The sequence below is a fragment of the Mesocricetus auratus genome, unplaced genomic scaffold (genome assembly GCF_017639785.1).
Source record: "Mesocricetus auratus isolate SY011 unplaced genomic scaffold, BCM_Maur_2.0 Super-Scaffold_100018, whole genome shotgun sequence".
NCBI classification, from domain to species: domain Eukaryota; kingdom Metazoa; phylum Chordata; class Mammalia; order Rodentia; family Cricetidae; genus Mesocricetus; species Mesocricetus auratus.
The window spans coordinates 4,405,421-4,429,468 of record NW_024429199.1 but is presented as its reverse complement, the minus strand read 5'-3'; the positions used below and the strand labels follow the sequence as shown (position 1 = coordinate 4,429,468).

Genomic DNA, 24,048 nt, shown 5'->3' with positions numbered 1-24,048 from the left:
TCAGGGGACGGGGGTTTTATACCAGATTTAAGGTTCTATAAAGTAAAGATTTGACAGTGTAGCTCAGCTTCAGTCTTTTTTTTTTTTTTCAATGTCTTTGAAAGGAATGGTAGGAAATGAGCTTTTTATAAACTGTTTTCCATGGTTACAGGAGGGACCAGTCTAGTCATTTTTTAACAAAAGACACAACAGCACACTGGGCGGTGTTTGTCGGGCATTCATTACGAGCCTTCTGAACCACCTGTGAGCCGCACTGGGGTTCCTCATTAATGGCTTCCCCTACCTAGCCGTCACCTGAACACCGGTTCATGTGCCTGGGAGTGGGGGTGGAAACAAGAACATTCTCCGTGGATGTAGGGCAGCTGCACAAGGGAAAGGGAGTGTGCCCGGTGTTCTCTGCTGCTTGCAATGCCATTGTGGTCTTTGGGAAGTGGGGGTAGGGTGCTCTGAATGGTGTGGTCTAAAATTTTCCTGCCCCCTACCTTCAATGTGGGAGGTCACACACTGCTTTGACAAGATGGCCCTCGCCCTCTGTTGGCATCTAATGTCACTACTTGATTTATTTACCCAGTCTGTTCATGTCCCCCCCCCCCCCCCGTTTGTGCAGGCCGTTGTCAGCACTGTTTTAGTGGCAATAGTCTAACGATGGAATGTAAGTGCAGCAAGCTGTGCTCTTGTGCTCGCTGGCTACAGGCTTCTTGCATGCTTTTAGTAATACTTTCTGATGGAGATGTGTCGTAAGAAAACCTTCCTCATGTGGGCAGTGCCTTCCATAATCCTTCTGCTCATGGATCCTTAGAGTCAGTTTAGAATCCACATTCTGTTTTTAGGTAATAATTTGGATTCTGTGTTCCATCTTCTTGGGTGAAAATCCTGTGATCCTCTTTCTTACCCTTCCTGAAAGTGGAGTAGAAGCGTAGAGAGTGGGCCACATCTCAGCCTTTTCCTAAGTGCAATAGACTGAGGAAGTCCCACTGGTTTGTCATCATTTTCTTGTTTTCAGATGGCTGGAGTTGGAGACAGTTCCTTAGAGCGAGTTACTCTGTGGAAGCCAGTGAGGGGTGCCTGGGAGAATCTGAGAATGTGGTAGAAGGAACACAGCCAGGTGCTCTGTAATGTTCTGTAGCATATTAATCTATCCATCCCAATCTATCCATTCCAATTTATCCATTAATCTATCCATTCTAGTTTACCTATTCCAGTCTATCCATAAATTTATCCATCCCAATCTATTACTAATCTATCCATTCCATTAATCTACCCATTCCAATCTATCCATTAATTTATCCATCCCAATCTATCCATTCCAGTCTATCCATTAATTTATCCATCCCAATCTATCCATTGTCTATCTATTCTAGTCTATCCATTAATCTATCCATTCCAGTCTATCCATTAATCTGTCCATTCCAATCTATACATTCCAGCCTATCCATTAATCTGTCCATTCCAGGCATCTATCCATTCCAGTCTACATTGGAAATGGATAGGTCACAGCTCATTTCTTCCAAGTATGATCCAGACAGACTTGATGCTTGTAAGATTGCAGTCCTATTCATTACCCGACTGTGCTTTCTTTCACTCAGACTACGCCAGGGGAAAAGTCCAACACACGGAAGTGACTGAGTTCCCAGTCTGCTATATCTAAGGCAAGCCTGCCTGCCTTCCCTGTCCCTCATCTCTCCCCTGTGACAGAAGTTCTCTTTTTATTGGATGAAACACCTTGGTCCGTTTCCTGCAACAGTTCTTCCTTAGACCTGAGGAGGAAGACTGTGTGCTCTTCTCAAGCGTCCGTTTGGGCTCCTATTGCTCTTTCTCCTTTACTAATGAGGGCGATGTTGGTGAGGCAGGAAGACATGGACTAATGGACAGAAGAGGACTTGGAGAGTCCAGAAAAGGTCCAAAGAGCTCTCAACTTCAGGATAACTTGTAACTAGATGGATAGTAGTATCTGGATTAGCACCCCACTGGAACCTGAGTGTTTTAAATGATTCCCCTCAGAGCAGTTTTGTGACTTTGATTTTCTGACTTTGGAATGGGAAAGCTTGCCTTGTGGTGACCCAGAATTAAGTGTTGACTTGGCTAGTTAAGTGGGAGGATGTTCTAAGAAACTAAAGAAAATATCAGTTGAATCAACTGAAAGCAGAGCTCAGGCATGGCTATGGGTTGGATTGGGAGTGATGAGGGAGGGCCAGTAGGTGTGTTGGAAGAGAGACAAAGGTGAAGAGGCTTTCAAATAAGGAAACTCAAGGAGGTAGAGAGTTCCAGCTAGATGCTGATGCAAGGGTGGCTCTTTGTTAAATGAATTTCTACTCAGCAGTAGAACCTGTGGAGTGTAAGGATACTAGCTGCAAATAAGTTGAGAATGGGAAACCATTGGCCTTTATTGCTTCTGGTTCAAACATTTATTAATACATCAAAAGAAGGATGAATGTGTGTGTTGCTTTGTCCTTAATGAGTGTTCTGGGCCCCGGAGACATTGCATCATAGCAGTTGGCTTAACGGGAGTCATATTTTCAATGGATGTTCAGTTTTCTTTCGATCTCTCCCTATTCCTGCTGCCCTGGGACTCTCTCCCCCATTGAAAGCTAAGGATCCTTTTACTTTAAGGGGAGGACAGAACATAGATAAGAACAAGAGTACTTTCCTTAGCTGATGATGTTCAAGCAGGCCGTTCCAGTGTGTTTCAGAGACCAGAGTCAGCCCACGCCTTCGTTTAAGAGGCAGACTTTGTTAGAAGGAAAATAATTGTGGAACCGAACCCCAGAAGGCTAGGCATGCGTATGTGAAGCTCACGAAGGAAGGTTGCAGGACAGTTCCCCTCCAATGGAAAGGAGAAATCTTTGTCTGTGTTAGTGAGAGGGGCTTACAGAGACTAGAAGTCCACTTAAGGGGTGGTTTGCCACTGCAACCCAGCATCCCGTCCTTGGATTTGTCTAAGGGTCATTTAGACGTTTGCGGCTCCAGACTAGTGGAACAACCCCTGCAGGCAGAAGACATGTGCACCCTGTTACCTGTGTGGAACTATGGGAAGAAACCACCTTGAAGTGTGCCCGGCTGTGGGCACATTTAGGCAGAACCAGGCTTGAAGTGTGTCCCCCTGGGGTTCCCCAAAGCTTGCATGTGGCACAGGGAGGAGTCCTGAGAGTCAGTCCTACTTACTCTCCGAGTGGGTGTAGAGTTGCTGAGAATTCTGGGGCCTGAGTGGAGGGTTGAGAGATGAAAAGTACTCCAGTCTCACCCCTGGAGGCTGGCTGAGATCGTGGCTGCAGATACTGCCAAACTCTAATGAGGAGTTGACCAGTGTCAGCAGACCCAAGAGTTCACCCACACCCAAGAACACAAGGAGGAATTACCTTGTAGGGGGTCATCAGTGCTTGGACCAGCCCCCCATCACTTTCCACGCTCCCTGGAGGGAGGAGGGAAAAGGAAAGGAGTAGCTTTGAGAGGTACTTAGAGGTGACTTTAATTGAGTAATTGCCTGAAGCACCCAAAGTCTTAACTCCTAGGAGACTGTAGCAAGATTATATTTTTCTGTCCGAAGCAGAAATGTAATGTTAATAATTAAGTAGAATCCAACCATTGAGAAATAAAGTAGTGTATTTTAAAATACATGGTTGAGTGTATACCTCAAGCAGAAGCAGTTAGGCTATATATTTACTTTGAGGTAGGACAGAGAATTCCTCCCTTAAATAACTCTCTTTTGAGGAAGTCATGGCTTAGGATACCTGTGTCAGGCTTGCTTGAGAGGGGAAGTGAGATGTTCCACCCTTAAGGCTGGAGCTGTATGCTTGGAACCACAGAGTGTAGCGAGGGGGTTGGTTCTCCAAGCTTAGCTGCTGGAGGGTTCTTCCCAGTGCTGTGGAAGGAGGGACCACAGGTCAGGGAAATACATTTAGAAGTTCAAGCCTTTCTCAGATTTGTCCTGATGTTGGTTGCTAGAGGAGAAATTTTATTATGCGCCCCTGTCATTCAGTATTTTAAAAGAAATGGGGAAAATGCTAGAATGATGTCCCTAAACACAAGGGGAGATGCCCTTCGTTTTTATTCAATCCCCATGTACTAAATAAAGCATCCATTATGCAGGGTTTCATTTCCAAGTATAATTCATAAGTACTTTCCAGAGCTCAAATGAGAGGGAGAAAAACTCTTTTTAATTACATCTCACTTCTCACTAACATTCATACAAGAATGATGCTGCATTTAGGAAGATGGGTTGAAAATCCGTGTGTCCTGAAATACCTAGTAATTTTTGAAAGGAACTTTCTAGGCCTGTTTTAAAAGCACGCACTGGCTGGAGGCATGGCAGGAGGTGCCTGATGGGACAATACTTGTGGGTTTTCCTGCCAGAAAATTTCTGTAACACTTGGAGCTAATCTCAAACCATAAATGAATACATCTCATGTTTTCCCTTGTCTGTCAGTGAGAGCCCGGAGAGCCAGAGATGGGGTACCATGAGTTAATTGAAAAGAGTCACTAAATACAATTCCAGAACGGAAATACACACACACACACACACACACACACACACACACACACACACACACACACACACGTATGTTTTAGTTGGCAAGTTAAAAAATTGCATTTGTGAAATAGTTCTATTTAAGTCTAAATAAAATAATACCATTCTCTTACCTGAGTATTTGTGCATTAGCAGGAATGTAGAATGGTATTTTCTGCTTCTCACTCAAGTCAGTTTTTAGTACTCACATCACTGGTATTTTTTTTTTAATGCAGAATGAGTTTTAATTTTCTCATAAGGTTATTGCAGTCTATTCAGAGTTACAATTATGATTAGTACTTGAAATGGATCCTGGTGAGTAGCACTTAATAGACACCGCAGCCTTTCTCCTTGAGAAAGTGGCTCTTTCTGCAGGTGCAAATTCCCTGGTAGTATGCTAAGAGCAGATTCTACCGAATGAAGGCTCTTTCCCTCTAACAAAATGTGTAAACATTTTTGTCTAATAGTTTCACAGCTCTTTCCTCCTCATTTTAGAATTGCTACCTCGAGCAAATACCTACAATTCACAATTTAGCAAACTAAGTTACTCTGTGGTCCTCTCGAATGCTTTGTCTTGGATAATAGAGGACCACAGTCTTCTCTACTTCACTCCATCCTAGTGCCAAGCATAAACTGTTAAAACCAGGAGCTCCGTCAGAAGCTTGCCACGCAGCAGGATAGTCCTACATATCCCAGACTGTCTCAGAACTGAATCTTGGAGGCTCTTCACGCTCCTTGGCTCGTGTGCTCAGTTTCCTCTTTTGCTTTCACTGGGATAAACTCCATCATCTTCTCATAACTACAGTCAGTTCTCAGCCTCAAGAGCAGAAGCCGTTCGATGCTCTGTTCTTTGCTTTCCTCAGAGGTTTCCAACTGGTTTGGAACAAAGTCCACTCAACTTGAGAGGACTTGTCAATTACAGTGTTAGTGTGGTGTCTCTCTCCTATGTGTGTCACACAGCTGACAGGAGGAGGCAAGAGAGCAAGAGTGCGTCCCTGGGAAGGGTCTCTGGCATTCAACAAAAGAATCCGCCCATCAGTTTTTCTAAACGGCAGTATAGACGTGATCTCAGTTTCTACAGCCTTTGTGTTTAGTAGGAGTTAGCCACTTGCTTGAATGCAGTTATGAATTAGGTGTGTCATAACTGAAATTTAAGTAACTTTCTGATCCATAATGATCTGAAAATTAAGAGCATGGTTTTCAGCATCACCGAATTTACACTTCTGTCATTGCTGCAAAAGGTCATTTCATCTCCTGTGTAGAACTTGTTACTAGTACAGCGGCATTAACAAGCACAGACAGTTCACCTGTGACATATGAAACTTCAAGAAGGTTTATTTTGGTTCTGAGAATTAGATGGGCACTCCTGGTGTTTTTAAATGCACTGTCTTTAAAATGCACAATACTATTAGCATAAATCTGGACTCCCTTAACTATTGATGAAGACATTTCCTCTTGTAAAGGTAATGCATTGAAAAGCTTTCCCATTCCATTACACACGTGTATACACACAAAAAACGTAGCCTCAAAGTAAGCAACACCAATTTAGAACAGGCCATTTTCTTTAAGAGAACAATGTTTCTCTCAGTGTTGGATAGGGAATCTCTTCAGGCACATGGGTAAGGCTTTCGGCATCTGAAATAGTTTGCGATACTTCTGTAGCAGGTTTGTGATGTGTGGCTACACTGCATTGTCCATAGCGGGTAGCAGATATCAAGACACGTTTTGTCCTAATTCACACTTATTTTCAACTTTCGTGAAAAACAAGATTAGAGGATGGGTGTGTAACTCAGTAGTAGAGTTTGCCCAGCATGAGGAAAAAAAGCATAACCATTCAGTAAATGGCGGAAGTGGTGTAATGAGAAAGGCCAGTTCTTAAAGCTCCATAGTAGGTCTGTTTCCTGCAAATACTTAGTGTACACTGTTTATCGTCTGCGTTCCTCTAAATGCATCTCAGGCTCAGCGTGGTCCTGGCACAGTGATGTCCTCTGACAGGAGCAGCAGATGGAATGCTTGTGTCACTGCTAGTTGAGATCGGATGGAGTTAGCTGACCTGCATTTCTCCTGTCCAAGGCACTTTTGCGAGCCTGTGGTGAGCAACCGGATGTTGTCATTGAAAGGAACGAGATGGGTTGTCACTGCGGAAGTAAAATTCATCGTGCCAGTTGTCTCACTGGTAGGCAGTCGTGTATCAGAAGTGTATGAGCATGGTAAGATCACGAAGCTCAGGCCCGGTGGCTTCAGTGGCGCTCACTGTAACGGGTGGGTTTTAAAGTGAAGCAGCTTGGGTAGATGGTTACCCCGAGTGACAGGTGAACCCACACTTCACAGTCTCCCTAGCCAGATGTTCATTTCCCACTGCTCTGTCACTGACTGTACTCTCCCACAGCCCTGTTCCGCCTTTTCCTATTCTCTGCCACCCAGTCTTCTCTCTGCGTAGCTTTGGAGCCTGTCCTGGTACTCTCTTTAGAGACGAGGCTGGCCTTGAACTCATAGAGTTCCACCTCTCTCTGCCTCCCGAGCACTGTGGGATTAAAGGCGTGCGCCACCACTGCTCTGCTCAGAGTAAGCTTTTGACAGGATGTATACTGACTCTCTGTGCCCCTCTGACACATACCTGTTTCTTTGTTAGTGTGACTAGCATATGACTCTTGCTGAGTGAGTGTGCGTGTGTTCTAATATTTATGCTTATACATTATCTATGATGCCCACAGTATGTTTTAAAAATATAGGCTCATGCTTTTAAATAGAGCAATTTTACACAGTCTGAGATTTCTAGTTTCTCTTGAGGGGGGGGACCCCAGAAGATATAGCAAAACTAAACTGAAAAACAGAAAAAAAATTGAGACGGGAGCTCACTGTGTATCCCAGGTTGGCCCAGAACTCAGGAGCCTCCTGCCTCTCCTCCTGAAGTGCTGGGATTACAAGCGTGCACCATCATGCCTGGTTCCTGTACGTTGTTTTAATGTAGTAAGCTTGACTTGAAAGTAGCAGGAAAAATTGAAGGCAATTTCCTTATTTTGTACCTGTGGTGGTAAGGAAATTCAGCTCCCCATCTCCGGATTTCCCGTGTTATTTCTATCTCTGAAGATAGCTAAGAGAGCAGGATGTAGCTGGACTGTCCCAAGGTTGATGCATCCCCCCCCGCCCCTGCCGTCTCCCATCTCTTCTCCACCTCTTGGAAGAAAGTGTGAACTAAAGGGAGCCGACTGTGTGCGGTGGCAGAAGATGACAGACTTTGTTTTAAGCACACGCGGCCTGGGGGATGGGGGTGTGGCATGTGAAAGCTGCTGGGGACACAGGACACTGAGCTGGAGGATACTCTGAAGTTGCAATTTTGAGACTGTGCCTTTGAGCAACTGTTTTCTGTTGCTTCCCTCTTCTAAGCGTGCCACTGTTCAGTTTTATCACGAATGCCTTCCCAAGGACAGTAAATGGTTCTACACTCTATGACATCGTTTCCATAGTAACTAATGCATTTTAGCGAAGAGAGACTGTGATAGAAGTAGGCTAAAAGGGACAGATACAGAACTGGCCCACTGTAAAATGTAGGGCAGTGTGTGTTGTAGTAAAAATCTGTTTTGTTTTTTGGTGTGTGTGTGTGTGTGTGTGTGTGTGTGTGTGTGTGTGTGTGTGTGTGTGTTTCCTGACCTGTTCAGGAAAACCTGTGTGACTTGCTCTTGACATACTAATACAGTAATACAGTTTTTGCTGCACCCAGCACAATCTGGTATTTTGCTGCCACTGTTCCTTTGGTCAGCACTTGGGTTTTTGTGTGTGCTTGCTTTAATGTGACTGCCATCTAACATACAGGTCTCATGCTCGCTTCCCTCCTCTTCTCTGGCTTCTAGCCCTGTTTTCTGCCCATTTTTGTACGTCCTCTTGAGCTCATTGTCTACACTGCCTGCCTCAACACTGCATTTGTCAGCAGAGCCTCCCAGGCAGGTTTGTGCTCTCCACACTGATCCCAGATCACTAGTTGGCCACACACATCCTCTGAGGATTTAGAAGCCAATGCGCACATGTCTGCTTTCAAATGATTCCACTAAGCACCAGGTCCTGTGTGTGCTGATCCCTAAAATCTGGGATTGTGTCACTCTGCTCTCTGCCAGTGAGTGTATTTGGGTTATTTTGGTATATGACTGTACAAGCCTCCTTAATACTCTTAATAAATAAAATCTCCACGGATGAGCATGTGTCACTCAAATTCCTGTCCAATAGAAAGAGAAACTGAGACACATTCCTTGTGATGTAGATGTTCCGTTTTTAACACATAGAATCATAAACAGGGCAGTTTTACATAAAAACTGAGATTTGAAAAACTGTCTGTTGACAGCAGTCTACCCCGGCAGGGCAGGGTATGACTGACCCCTTTGAGAAGGGGCTGAATTCCAGCCTCATCTCACCTACCTGGCCCTGTGGGTTTTAGTGTGTAACCCTTGCTGCACCGACAAGCCCAGTCACAGAGCACATAAATAGCAGGGCTAGAGATAGAACTTTGTTTCCCAGCCAGCAGCTTTCTCCCTGGCTGTGGATCACGCTTTTCTATTTTAGAGGTACTTGATAGGTCAGTGGTGAGAGGCATCATTAGGTAGTATAGACTACATTTTGCTCCTTCCTAATTGAAACTTACTCCATACTTGATGGTATTGAGTATGTTGGTCTTACTTGGTATACTTCTTCTACTGGTTCCCTTGGTCAGAAAACACGTGTGTTCCGTACTGTAGTGTGCAACATGAAGGTGTTAGCAGTAAATGTTATATTTGCATCTCCACAGGAAAATTGGCTGGAAAAACTCTAGTATAACATGGATTCCGTGTGTGTGTGTATATGTGTGTGTGTGTGTGTGTGTGTGTGTCTGTCTGTCTGTCTGTCTGTCTGTGGCCTCAGGTGTCATCACAGAAATACTGATCACCCCCTTTTTATTAGGTTGGTACTCCCAAAAGAGACTAAGTTTCCTGGATAGTGAGGCACAGGAGTTGTCTTTCTCTGCCTAGCCAGCTATGGGATTGCAAGTATGGCCACCATACCCCGATGTTTCGTCAATGTGGGTTCTGGGGGTTAAATTCAGGTCCCTGTGCTTATAAGGGAAATACTTTACCAAGTAAGCCATCTCCCAGCCCTTGACTTTTATTTCACACAATTTTTGGCGGGTATAAATTAGCTTTTAAATGAGGCATAGAGATGTTACTTATGTAAACAAAGAACACATGAGCACACACAGGATTGGTTGAACCATTGGAATGACTCAAGGCATTCCCTGGCCACTTTGCCTCCGTGACAAACTAGGCTCTTTCCCTCTGATGCTGCTGTGCCATATGACAACACTCCCAACCTTGTCACTGTTCCATTTAGATGTACACTTAATTACTGTGCCTGAGCTGGAATGGGGAAGTCGAGAGAGGAGGCAGCGCCTGGTGTCAGGTTTAACCTTGTGAGTCTAGCTCAGCTTAGGAGGTGGAGCTAGGCTGGGGCCAGAGTGAATGGTTGGAGGAAAGTCGTTTTTCCTAGGGAAATGGGGTGCTGAGGAAACCCTGTGATAAAGGCTTTGTCTAAGGCTTGTCTCTGGGGCCTGACCCAGCTGTTGGGCACACAGGCAACCAAGGCCACGAACGTGGATGATTCCAGACACTGCGTGCCTGTCTGCAGCTGCACGGGCCTTGGGGAGCCCACTGTGAAAGTGGGCCTGTTCCTGGTACCCCGGCAGGGAGCCAGGACCACCCTGCACCAGAGAGCATTGAGGAGCTTGTGTGTACTCTGTCTGTGCCTCAGCTTTCTGTGGGACTACAGCGGAGTCTGGCCCTGCCTGGTCTTGTTTTGTGCTTTGGATTCTAAGTTAAGAATAACCGAAGGAACACTTGTCCCCGTTGACAGGCTTGATGTGTAAGTTGCTATCAAATGGCTGTTTTATCCTCTGTTGCCACTGACATCACACCACGTACAGCTCTGAGGTCCCACTTTAGTTGTGACTGAATAGAGCTGTGATCACTGGAGCAGAAAGAAACCGTTCAGATGTGACTATGTGTCCAGTAATGTGTGGATGGCTTTGGCAGGTCAGTGCATATTTTAAACCTTTTGCAAGGAGTGAAAAGGTTGAAAGTGGAGTGAAGAAGACACTTTGGCGGGGGAAGAGCACACCTCCTTTTCCTCCCAGTCTCCCATTGAAAAATAACCCGAAAATAATGCTTCACGTCTTGAATTTCTCCTGGCCCTTAAATCTCCTTCATCACATATAAGATAAGATTATGGCAATAGTTGAGTGTGTTTCAGTGACTCCAGTGTGTGTGTGTGTGTGTGTGTGTGTGTGTGTGTGTGTGTGTGTGTGTACACACCCATGGGTGAGCATGAAGAGGGCAGGGGAGGATGTTGGGTGTTTTCCTCTATCACTTTCCACTTTTTTGGAGACAGGATCTCTCACTTAAGTGTTTCTGTTATTCTGGGCAGGTAGTATAGACTACATTTGGATCCTTAAATGCTGGAATTACAGGCAGTTGGCCGTGCCTGGCCTTCATGGATGCTTGCGATTTGAATACAGGTCTTCTTGCTTTACATGGTATCCTTACCTACTTAACCATCTTTTTAGCCTCCTTGATCACCTTTTTTTTTTTGGTTTTTACGAGACAGGGGTTCTCTGTATTGTTTCGGAGGCTATCGGTCCAGCCTGGCCTCGAACTCACAGAGATCCGACTGCCTCTGCTTCCCGAGTGCTGGGATTAAAGGCGTGCGCCACCACCGCCCGGCTTGATCACCTTTTTATTATTTATTTTATTTTTATATTTTAGAGCATAGTGTTGAGTTTAATCACCTTTTTAAAAAAATGAAAAGAATCATCAAAAATGATTTCATGAAAAAGAGGCAAAATTTCTCAGTAGTATGTATGTCAAATATTTTAAAGTAAACCCTCAGGATTAAATTTACAGAGGTAAATTGTTTTCCAGTTAATTGAAGGTTGAGTTTGCAGGGAGCATGTTCTCTGTATACTTTGCTCTCCCTATCCCCCCCACACCCCCTCCCCCCTGTACAGGAAGAAGTGAGGTCAGTTTATTAGTCACTTAGCCACTGCCCCATTCACACTACTGCTAGCTTCAGGCAGAGTCTAGCAGAAAAACAGTGATAAAGTGTAGTAAGAGCGCTGGGCGGTGGTGGCATACGCCTTTAATCCCAGCACTCAGGAGGCAGTCTCCACGAATTCAAGGCCAGCCTGGTCTACAGAGCGAGTTCTAGGACAGCCAGAGCTATACAGAGAGACCCTACCTCAGGAAAAAGAAAAGTGTAGTAAGACCATGTCACAGGGGAAAGTTAGTTCTACCTGGAAGTGTAGGCAAAGGAAAACTCAAAGATGATTGCAAACTGATTAGTAGAAAAGTATACTTAGCCCACAAGCTGGGTGAGATGGGAATGACAGTGCTTGGCCCAGTGCCAAGTAAAGCCTGTGGGCTGCCTCTCTTTCTGTGTCACCTCCTGGGACAGGGGAGATGGAGAGCACAACACTGTGGAGCAGAAGTGTGCTCCTCACCAGGCTTCTCAGCCTGCCTGTACCTTCTCTTATAACCGGTCTCTCCCTCGGTTTCCCAGCTTCTGTCCTCCACTCTGCTGTCAGCCTGGAGAACTCCCAAGCCATTGGCATTACCGTGTTCCTTCCCCTCCGCACTGCTAACTCTGTGGTGCCTGTTGTGAGGTTCAGGTGTGATGTCCCTGGGCACTCGGAAACTCCAGGTCAGCAAAAGCTGGAAGATGGCTGTGTCAAGAGACTTCAAAGTTGATAACTCTTGGTATTCATCTAGTTACTATTTATTTATGTTTTTAAAGACAGGGTCTCATGTAGCCTATGCTGGCTTCCAATTCACCAGGAAGCCAAGGTTGAGCTTAAACTCTCTATGCTCCTACCTCCCTCCGAAGTGCTGGAGTTACAAGCTTGTGCTGCCACACCAGATGTGGTTTCATTGTTACAGTTATGAATTACCCCCACTTCCCAGGCTGGAGACTTCGGTGATCTAACCAGCTGGTTGTACTGCAGCATTAAGAGCTTTGTCCTTTGGTCTATAGTCCTGCCATAGACCACATATTTGAGTATGTATGACCAGCCTTTTCCACGAGAGTGTCAGGGTCACATTAGTTAGGCCTGTGATCTAAAACATCAGGACTACTACAGCAAAGAAAAAAAGCAGAGACTAGACTACTGTCCCAAAGCCCACGAGCCGATACAGAGTAACTATTTATAAGGTGAGAACAAGAACAGCGTCGTTAGTTACTCCGTCACTGCAGAACTCTATCTACATATACATATTTGTCTACATGCACACAGGGAGTTGGGGGAGATTTTTCTTGTGTTAAGCCTAGAAACCTAAAACTTGGATTTCCTACAGTCAGACTTGAATACAGTTAAATGAGCATGGCTCCTCTGATTTTTAATGATCTTAGAAAAGCAGGTAAGTTTTAATTAAAATGTTCCCATTTTACTTACACAGTATAGCTACTTTCTGTATTCTAACTTTCAAAAATGTAGCTTTGAAGAAAAACAATATGTGGTTTTAGGGGCAAATGCCCCTCTTCATTCTAGATGGGGCTGCCTTGTAAGTTTCTCTTCTGTTTTATCCATCCACCTTCTCTTTGAAACAAGGTAGCTGATGACACCTAAAACTATACCAAGCTGTCTTGCTTGGGAGGTTTTGAAGTCAACACTGTGGCATCCCCCTTTGGGCTTATGGCTGTAGATTCATAGAGTCTTTGTTAGTTAACTCCGTCTATTTAATAAGCCTGCAAAAGAAATTGGTGCTGTATGTATACATGAATGGATGGATGAGACTGTGTGGTAGCGAGCCAGCACTTCCAGCTCCAAACGGGCTCTCAGTTTTCCTGTTGGTACCAGTTGCTGGAGTGTTGTGCAGGGAAGGCGCATTGCTTTACAATCTGTTATAGGTTGGGCATCCTGTGTGCAATTTTGCAGGGAGGGAGAGAGAAAGAGAGATTAAATTCCCTCCCTATGCTGGAAAAGGATAAGGACTCTTGAAATGCTTTATATCAGTGTAAGGAATCATTCCCTTGAAAATAGAACTCTTCGATGTGACCTTTAAGTCAGACTAGCAGGCCTGACCTCCGTGGAAGTGTTCTGGAGGAAGCCAGAGTTTCACGTAAATGTTACCTTTAGTCTGATGTCCTCATGGCCCGGAATTACCCTTCTCTGGTTATCAGGAGCCAAGTTAAAGTTCCTGTCAGAAAGTTGCAGTGTCACACAGCTTGGTGGTGTCAATCCCCAGCGGGTTAGCCACCAGAGAGGCCGTAGACTGTGGCACTTTCATGGTTTGGGCAGGACAGCCTGGCTCAGGAGTCATAGCAATGGCCCTCCATGGCAGGACTCCTGCTTGTCTGCAGAGTTCATGATTTCAGTGCCCACCAGCAGAGGACCGTGTATGAGTTTCTAATTCTCTTCCCTGTGGTCACCTCCCCTCCCCCATCCACCCCACTTTTAGTCATCTTTGATGAATGAAGCAGTGATGCTCCTGTTAATTGTGCACCTTTTCAGGCAGCATAGAAATTCTGTTTTGTGTACATGGGAGGGGATGCTTTTGACGGGAATAGTAATTTACTATTAAACCATGGACCAGGAAGAAAGATGGTAAGAACCAAGCAGCAAAAGCCTGAGAGCCACAACTAACGTAGAAGGGAGCTCTGGCTTGCAGGCAACAGGCCATCGCACAGCGCTGTCTTGGAGCAGGTTTTGTGGCCATGCCTGCAGTCTCAGTGTCTGGTGGGCTGAGCAGGAGAATTTGCAGTTGAGTGCCAGCTTAGACAACAGAGTGAGACTTTGTCTGGAGAAGGAAGAGAAAAGACGGCCTAGTTTGACAAGGACAGGGGAATTGAGGCAAATTTGGGCTGAGACCTGAAGAGATATTTGTTTTGGTTTTTCTTCTCATTTGAATGAGGGTCTCACTGTAGCCAGTCTTGCGATGACTCAGACTGACCACTGGATTCAGCCTCCTGATGCTTCGATGGCAGGTGTGAACCATCTTACTGAGCTGAAATACTCATTCCCCGTGTTACCCCAAGAATAGATGACTTACAGAGACCCTGAGAAGGGATGCCTGTGTGCTTGAGTATATGTCTGTATATTCACCATTTCTATCCTTTAACCTTCCTGTCCCTAGATATTGAGATCTTATACTAGCTTCCTTTGGTGGCAGATGTTGCAGTTGCAGGCAGGTGTCTGTGGTAACTGTAGCAATTATGTGAATGAAGAAAATTTGTGGGCAGTTTGCCGTCCACAAATGGGAGCTGTGTGATGGTGGCTTGTGGTGGGTCACGTGCAGAAAATGTTTGGCTCTGTGTTAATGTGTGTCTTTGTTTTTCTTCTACAGTGTTTGGAAAGAACAGGATGCTGATCTAGACTTGGAAAAAGTAAGTTGACAAGTTCTATGCGAAGACAAATGCCTTGGGAATTAGAAAGCATTTCTCAGTGGAAACCTATAATTGCAATTGAATCCATAGGGTTGTTTTATTTTCTATGTATGTATTTTGGGACATGGTCTCAGGTAGCCCATGGTGACCTTAAACTCACTATGTACCTGAGGATGACCTTGAATTTGTCCCAAGTACTGGGACATGTAAGCTCCATAGGTTTTTAAGATGGAAATTGACTTGGAGATAAAGTTGGCATACAAAATATAAAGAAAACCCTAGTTCAATTGGACAATGATAAAAACAGATGTTTTAGCTCCAAATTAGGTCTCCTCTCCTTAAGTAAAATGGAACGGCTGTGGTCCAGCTGTGTGTTCAGCCTTTCCAGGATGGACAGTGCTCTCTCTTTAGCCTAGTAAGGGCCCTCCCTATTAGTCCGTTCCGTTACCTTTTCCTCTACATGCAAATGGCTAATGCTGCTTACCATGGCCTAGTTGTACCTTTGAATTATGGCCACTGTATAATAGATCATTCTTTCATTCAGTTAACTTTTGTATGTGTGTGCCCACTGGATGTTAGATATTATGCTGAACTCAGTTGAGGCAAAAAAGGATGTGACGGGGACTTGTTTAGTTAATTACATCACCCTGTGATGGAGCTACCCTGGAGCAGTTCTGGAAGCCTAGAAAGAGCGAGCTATCCAGAAAGCAGTTGGTGGGCTGTGTGAACAACCAGTCCTCCACAAGTGTGGCTGGATCCTTTCTGAATTCTCTGTTGAATTGATGTAAGTCATATTCGCTACTCTTGGGGAGTCCATTTCTGCCCAGCCACATTGTCTGGAGTATAACTTCCATCAGATCTCAGTTTGATCCTCACCTCCTTGGCCCCTCGGGCTGCCACTTCATCACCATTGTCAGGAGTGATCTAGAATTAGCTCCCATTTTGAATATCAGTGGAGGGGAAGTTCTTCTCCCCAACCTAGAGCCCCTTTGGATTTGGGTGCCATGTTTTTGTTTTAAGTTAAGGAAATAAATCATCTGAAACATTGATCTAGGGCAGTGGTTCTCCACTCCTTTGGGTTACATATCAGGTATTTACATTATGATTCATAACAGTAGCAGAGTTATAGTTATAAAGTAGCAATGGAATAATTTTGTGGTTGGGGTCACCACACCATGAGGGGATGCTTAAGGGGTCACAGCATTAGCAAGCTTGAGAACAACTGATCTAGAGCAATCCTTGAAACACTGATCTAGAGCAGTCCTGACCCTCTATCTTACAGAGGCCTCTGGCTGCTGCAGAATTTACTTGTGTGATATACTTCATTCATGAACTTTTCAGCTCATACACACATGAGGGTCCTGGAGAAATAAAGGGCTCTAATTGAGACAGGGCAGAGGACACCTTTGAACATCTCTGTGCCCTTATGGAAGGTCAGTACACTGTGACCTTCATCAGTCAGCCCAGGCCCCCAGCGGATTGGGACCTTTGGGTGCCCAAAGACACCTCAGGGCTCACCCAGGAGATGTGATACTGTTCAGGCTGTGAGCTTTTCCTGCTCTCTCAACTGATGCAGAGTGAGTCAGGAGGGCTTTACCCTGTGGGTAGTAACTACAGTAAAGTTACCCTAGGTCCTTTATCCCAGGCAGACAATAGGGCTTAGTAAGCGAGACCGAGTGAAGGGGGAAGGAGTTAACCCTAGTTTCAGTTCTTGTAACGTTCTGTAAGACCTTAGATCAGTTATTCTTCTTGTGACATCATTTTTTCTCACCACTAAAGTGGTGCCAGCTGGACATAGTGTTGTACATCTTTAATCCTAGCACTTAGGAGGCAGAGGCAGAAGCAGGTGGATCTCTGTGAATTCTAACCCAAACAGTATTATATGGTGAGACACTGAACACACACACACTCTCTCTCTTCCTCTCTCTCCCTCCCTTCCCTCTCCACCCCAAACAGTATTATATAGTGAGACACTGAACACACACATACTCTCTCTCTTCCTCTCTCTCCCTCCCTTCCCTCTCCACCCCAAACAGTATTATATGGTGAGACACTGAACACACACATACTCTCTCTCTTCCTCTCTCTCCCTCCCTTCCCTCTCCACCCCACCCTCCTAAAACGAAAAAAGTTGTTCCTTTTTCAGTACTAAAATTATCCATGTATTAAATTTAGAAACACAAACCAGTGTATTTTTAACCTTTTGATGTAGGTATTGTACCAAAATAAGCAAAGGGCTGCTGGTCACGGGCTATAGAATTCTCAGTAAGGGCTACTAGGTGGAAGGAGCTCCTGGAAGGCTTTGCTGACTGCCCATGCAGGTACATGACCAGCAGCCCAAGTGTCCAGCAGTGTAGTGAGTGGGTCTGAGTAAATGTCCTGTGGGCATCTCCACATAGTGGGGACTACAGAAGAGGAGTGCTGAGTAAGAGGAAGGAAATACTTCTCACTGCCACTAAAGGGCTCTGCCTGTACCCCCAGTCAGGCGCCTAATGACTTGAAAATCACTTAATGCATCCTGGGAGTTCACCCTTTGCAAACCCTTAATTCAGAATCTTTTCCAGTCACTGTTAGAGGGCGGTTGAGCTCAGTGTACCGGCTCTTCCTGTTGCCATTGTTTATCCATGCGGAGTCAGTCTGGTACAGGAGTCCCTCCATTGTGTAAACAGCTGATTGCTGATAACCGCATGAGCGGAGAAAAGCCACTGATATCATAGTTTTGTCTGTGAAATGGATATTTTGGTTTCGTCTAGTTGTGGGTTTTTGTGAAAACAGAACTCTGTATGGGACATGAACTTTATTTGAAATGCTGAAGCTCACACATAAGTCAGCAACTGTTCTGAATTACTTGATGCCAGTAGCTGATTGGATAGTGTGCTTTGTGCATGTTATACTGACCTAGTAGTGCGTACCCGTGGGGACGTGGCCCCCATTCTGAGCTGTTCCAGGTACTGTGATTATATCAGGAATTTCAGCGCGATCTGTCCTCCCCCAGAACCATCTTTTGCCACAGTGCACTGTACCTTGGAATGGATACAGTATTTAAGTCAGTGTATTTGTGCGCCTTCTTCTAGAACACTTTATGAGTAAGTTTTAAGGAAGCAGTGCCATTTTTCAAAGAACTATCCCATGACACTCCCTCCCAAGTTTATGGCTGGTCGCTGTAGGTGTTTTCAAACCTGCCATTGCAGTTGTGTAGTTATTGTAGGAGCTGTGTTCCTTGTTGAACTGCAGGCTTTGTCAGGCCAGAAGCATGATCTGTGCTAAGCTTAATGCCCAGGCCAGAGTAGACCCTACATGTTAGCTGCAGGCACAAATGAATGAACGACAGTCAAATGAAAGGGTGACAAGAGCCAGTGGAAGCCATTTTGGTGTGTGGTGAAATGTTGGAAGCAATCCTATGATACATTCTAGAAACAATGGCTTCTCTTTTCCATCTAGGGATTTTGCTTGTGGAAATCATGCTTGTTAATAGCATCAGACGGAGATAGGATGATCATTCTTTGGCTTTCTCTCCAGAAGTACTAAGTGTCAGGCAGACAAATGAATAGCTAATTCTTAAGAACAATGTATCTGGGCAGTCAGAGCACAAAAGAAGTCTCAAGAGCACATTGAGACTATCAGAGCACTTTAATTGTTTGCATTTGATTCTCCTAACCGTCTGGGGATACTCTTCTGAGTGTGGATTCTGTACATTTACTATGTTAAGTGCAAAAAATGTGTCTTCTGAAAATGAAACTGTGTGCACTGGAATTTGGGAAGAAAAATGCACTTTTTGTCTAAAAAGCTGATTAAATCGATTCATTCTAGTTAGTGATTTAAAACCTGATTTAAATGATATGATTAAGATAGACCCACTTCAGACAATCATAGCTGCTTTCCAGGTAGCAGGTTGGTCTCCTTGTATCCTGGATGGCCTTTGTCTCTTACGTTTGTCTTTCCAGGTAGCAGGTTGGTTTCCTTGTACCCTGGATGGCCTTTGTCTCTTAAGTTTGTCTTTTCAGCCTCTTCTATGTCAGTGATGCCCCTGCCACTTTAGTATCTCAGGAAGGTCAAGAATTCTGTGCTGTCCTTCCAGCCATCCACCACAGCTAGAAAGTGGCACTTGAGACCACAAGGACTGCTGCCTGTGTGACAGGCACCGTGACTTTCCAAAACAAGAGTGCCCTTCAGAAACCTGCAGGAGAGTTACTTCCCTTAATCCTGGTGAGACACATTGGTCTGCACATCCAGGGCTGCTCCATTTTCAATATTTCTTTGTTTTAATTTTAACTCCCATGGGAAACAGGGGCGGGGCGGGGGGGGGGGCTGGGTTTTTATAGTGGAACTACTACTCTTGTGGGAAAAGAAATAATCTAGTTCCAAATAGTTAAGTGTTTGAAATTGGAGACTACATCTGGAGTCATGCTAGTTTGAAGCCATGCATGTGTGATTGCTGCACAGCTGGTCCAGGGGTGAAAGGCTAACACGTTTTTCTTCAGTGTGAGCATAGGATTTCCTGAACTCTGATACTCATTAGTGCCCATGTGGATCATCCGGTTTTAAAATGTTAGTTTTAGGGTGGCGTTCAGTTCTGCCTCCAGTGCCAATGGGCATAGTTTGGGGTGTACTACCCCTCTGTGTGCAGTGAGAGAGAGAGAGGAACTCCAGCATAGTCCCCAGCCTTCTGAGGAAGCTCTCACTTCCTGGATAGAGTGTGGGAACCCCATGCTTGTCCTGCCTGCTCATTGGTGGGGATTGGAGAGGGAAGGTCCTGTGTGCAGGTGAAACATGTCCTTTAGCCTTCTGAGACATGTATCTAGGACTGCCCAGTACAGGGGACTGTAGGGGGCAGATTTGCTTACATTCTCCCTGCCTCTGACCCCACCCTCACAGGTGGCTTGGCCCATTCTACTAGCAGTAGGACTATGGGCAGATCCCGCCTCCATGTATCTCCCAAGGATCACATTTCACACAGTTTACCCTCCCACCGACTAGGGTCCAGGAAGGAGAATGGCTTTGAGTTGGGGGAAAAGGAGATTAAGTTTTGAATGAAGGAAGCATGCATAGAGCTTTTTTAGACTCAAAGGCAACCTTTTTTAGTTCAAAAATAGTAGTTCTGCATCACCCATAATAACCAAGCAGCTTTCTCTTACATAAATCTCTGGATTGTAAAAGTGCTACTGTCTAAGAAGAAAAAACATACTCTCTGCCCAGCACAAACTTTCCAAGATAAACAATTCCTCTTTCTAGACATCATAAGCCCGGGCAAGTATTGATAATTGGAAGAGAAGAGCTACAAATAAAATGTTACCATTATAATTCTAGGAAAGAGGAACCATTTGGGATGGTTGTTAGTCCTGATAGAGAACATTTTATCCATTTGTCCTCAAACCATTAACAAACACCAGTGGGTGGACCTCTGTTCCCGGTCAGTGTTATTATACTTGGTTGTGTCATTTTGCCTCTGAGGAAAATGAAGCTCAACAGAAGAGAAATGATTTGCCCACTGATACCTAGCAGGTGGCCAGACCCCCAAAGCACTTGGCAGACCTGGTCACGCTCCTCTCTACTCTGCTGGACACACTGAAGTAGAGCAGAAGACAGCCATATAATTTAACTGGCAATGCTATGCTCATCTTCCGTTTCCTCTTCACTAAATTTAAAGGAACTTTCTCCCCTATTTATGGTACTAAAAGTAGTAATGATATTATTTTTTTATCAGGAACAATGAGAAATCCCTCAACTTCCTGTTTAAATCTGACCTGGTCCTCTTTGGTTGTTCACTGGAACAGCATGAGGGTGACTTGGGGGGTAGCATACTGCAGGCAATAAGTAGGTATGGAAGCCTGTGGGGTACTTGTCTCTTCCTGATGCTGAGGGATCATTTTATTGTGTTCTCCACCTCAGTAGCCTTCATCACTCCAGAAGATGGAGTGGGATGTAGACTCATGGGGGAAACAGTGCCCTCATTACAGCAGAGACTCACAAGCCTCCCCTACTTGGTTCCATTTGTGGATACCTCCCCCAAGAGCTATGAGCTACTGTGCGATTTGTTTTGCTGCAGCCAGGACAGCATGGTAGAGACTGGCATATTTGGTTGTCTGCCTTGCATAGACTTACTGTCTGCAGAAATTTCATGTAAATGGTTGATTACTAACAAAATCCATACAAGGGGTAGCTTTGTCAGTGACAGCAGAGCTGCATTTGTGAGGCTGGTTATGTCCTGCTCATAAAATGCATGCGAAGTCAGTATTGTGCCTTAAAGAAGGTTGTTAGTGCCCACTTTTAACCCACAACCAATTTTTATTTAAGCAGAAAACCTTTTTTTGTCTGTTGTGGATGCTGTCACAAATTACTGCAAACTTAGTGGCTTGAAATTACACATTTATTCCCTCACAGTTGTAGAGACCAGAAGCTCAGTAGCAAGGTTGTCAGCAGGCTTGTGCTTACCTCCAGAGGGTCTGGGGAGAGTCTACTCTCTTCTTCATCTTCCGATAGCTTCGGGTGTCCCTGGGCCTGTCCGTATTGTTTCCACCTCCTCCTGTGCGTGCATTTCTGTGACCTCATCACCTGCATCTCTCCACAAATGTCACACTAGTGGAGCCAAGCTGCATGCTTAACCGATGACTAGGTAGCACCTCCGGTTTGCACTGAGCTTGGTTGGATGAAAGTCCTTCTTATGCATGCCCTTTCTTCTTGTTGCTAAAAGGTCTGGTTCCCTGTCAATAGCCAGATGTGATCAGCCTAGGATCCAGAGAAGTATATCAGTGGGTTGGGCCATGTTTGTAGGGCTGGTCCTAGCAGGTCACAGTGAAAAGCAGGAGGTTCAAAACGTGGTAAAGTTTGGTGTGAGGGAGACTCTTCCGTAGGTGTCATCTAGACAGACAGGTGTTTGGCACCGAGTTCTCTAGCTGAGAAATCCTGGGGCTGTAGGCATGAAGCTATTGTAAATAGCCTCCTACTGAGTAAAGAAAGGCCCAAGGTAGGAGCTTGAGCCTGATGAGTCAAAGGAAGCCCCAGTCTGATGTCACAGCCACAGAATTGATGTCATTCCGAGTGTCCTTGGCCCCATCCTCATCCTCTCAAATCCTGGGAGGTAGTCACTGGCAGAGCTGGTAAACAAGGTGAGTTGTCTGACTGAGCAGATTGCAGGGTGAGAGGCAGGCCATGGCTCCAGCCTACACGTAGACTTGTTAAAGTTAAAAGCAGATTTTTAGCTCTGTAAAAATGTGTGCATGTGTATTTTTTTGGATCAGTTTTGGCTATTATTTTAACTTGCTGAAATATTTTGAAATCTCTATTCTTTTTTTCCAGTTACCCCCCCCCCACTCTTTTTAGCTGTGCATTTATTATTCATGAGTTCTTTAAGGAGAACTTGATAAAAATGTTGACTGGGGAACAATGTGAAAAATGTTGCTCTCTAGGGGATGTTGGTGCCCTGGGATGTAATCATTTAATCTCTCCTGTCCACCAAGCTGAATCATCACTTGTCCAGGATTTCCCATCATGCCTTACTGACAGTCAGGTGTACTGTGCCCATGATCTAGCACCTGATAGTCACGTGGCAATGCCCCGACCTGTGTCTGATAAGGGAAGGGAGAATTGGAGGGTTCTTGGTTAGCCACTGTACTGAGAAGCCCTTCACTGGGGACTGTGGTATTAAATTCTGAGCCTGTTTCCTGTCACGCATTAGGTGTTAGGTGGTATCTTAATTAGGGTTTCTGTTACTGAGACCAAACAGTAACAGAAGCAGAGGAAATGGCTTATTTGACTCAGACCTCCACAGCACTATCCATCAGTGAAGGAAGTCAGGACAGGGACTCAAAAAGGGCAGGAGCTTGGAGGCAGGGGTTGAACAGAGGCGTGGAGTGGTGCTGCTCACTGGCTCACTCCTTGCGATTTGCTCGGCCTGCTTCTTTATAGAACCCAAGACCACCAGCCCAGGGATGACACCATGCCCATGACGGACTGGTCCTCCCCATCCATCACCAATTAAGAAAATGCCCTACAGGCTTGCCTACAGCCTGATCTTATAGAGGCATATTCTCAATTGAGGCTCACCCCTCTCAAGGTGATGTTTTAAAACCAGCCAGCTCAGGTGGTGAGTGTTTTGTGTTTTTAAAGGTGGGGCTGGAATTTTTTGTTCAGATGTAGCAAGGGGAGTGGGGGTGGGGTGGAGGGCAGACACCATCCTCAGAAATGCTGTCCTGTCCAACCTCCTTTGAGATAAGGTCTCTCATTGGTCTGGAGTTTACCACTTAGACCAGACTGAATGGCCAGCGCTTCCTGTCTCTGCCTCCTCAGTGCTGGGATTAAAAGTGTGCACTAACACATGCGGTGTTTTTATGTGGGTTCGGAACCAGCACTTTACCAGTTATTGCCCCCATCTCCCAGCATTTCTTTTTCTTTTCTTTTCTCCCAGTATTTCTTTTAAGGGCTCAGCTCTACTAAAAACTGGTCCTTATTGTTGCTGGAGATTTCTTGTTCCACCAGGTCTCGCCGCCCTTCTCAGCCCCAAATAACACATGGACGCTATATTAATTATTAAACTGTCAGCCGATGGCTCTTAATTATCAACCCATTCTTTAATCTAAGTATTTCCACGTGGTCTTATCTTACCGGAGACAGGTCCAGACCTGTTACTCCTCCCTCCACTACACGACGTCTCCTTGCCATCTCTCTCTGCCTACTTTTCCCAGAAGTCTCCTTGTCTCCTAGTCCCACCTATCCTCCTTCCTCCATTGGTCAAACAGTGTTGTTTTCATTAACCATTAAGAGAAACATAGGCAGAAGGAAATCCCCCATCACCTTATGGCCTGTGTGATCTGTAGGGAATATGACTACTTCTTGGAAGGTGTATTGTGAAGAATGCCGCTCGGTACTGAATATAGTCAGAATGTAAAGTGAAGGAAAGAAGTGAGGCTCCCTGTGTGCACAGTCCTTAACAGAGAACCAACGGTCCGCCCGTCTGCATAGTCCCTCCAAGTAAGAGTGGAAACAAGTCAGATGGCCTCAGAGCTGTACTTGGTAAGACCTGACCTTGGCAGTGACACCATGTAGTGTTGTCAGGTGATCACAGGTGCTATGTTCAGTGTTCAAAGATAAGGTTTGAGCTGCAGCATGCTGAAGTAAGGGAGCCCCAGGTGGGCACCGGGCTAGTGATTGTC

At 45.2% G+C, this 24,048-nt stretch overlaps 1 protein-coding gene across 1 annotated transcript in view; it reads left to right on the top strand.

The window, feature by feature from the left end:
• The window catches only part of Fyn (FYN proto-oncogene, Src family tyrosine kinase), a 191,923-nt gene that overhangs the window by 10,237 nt on the left and 157,638 nt on the right, over nucleotides 1-24,048 (top strand). The window contains exon 2 of the mRNA XM_005073256.4: nucleotides 14,860-14,899. The gene's annotated coding sequence lies outside the window, so the exon portion shown is untranslated. The remainder of the gene's footprint in view (nucleotides 1-14,859; nucleotides 14,900-24,048) is intronic.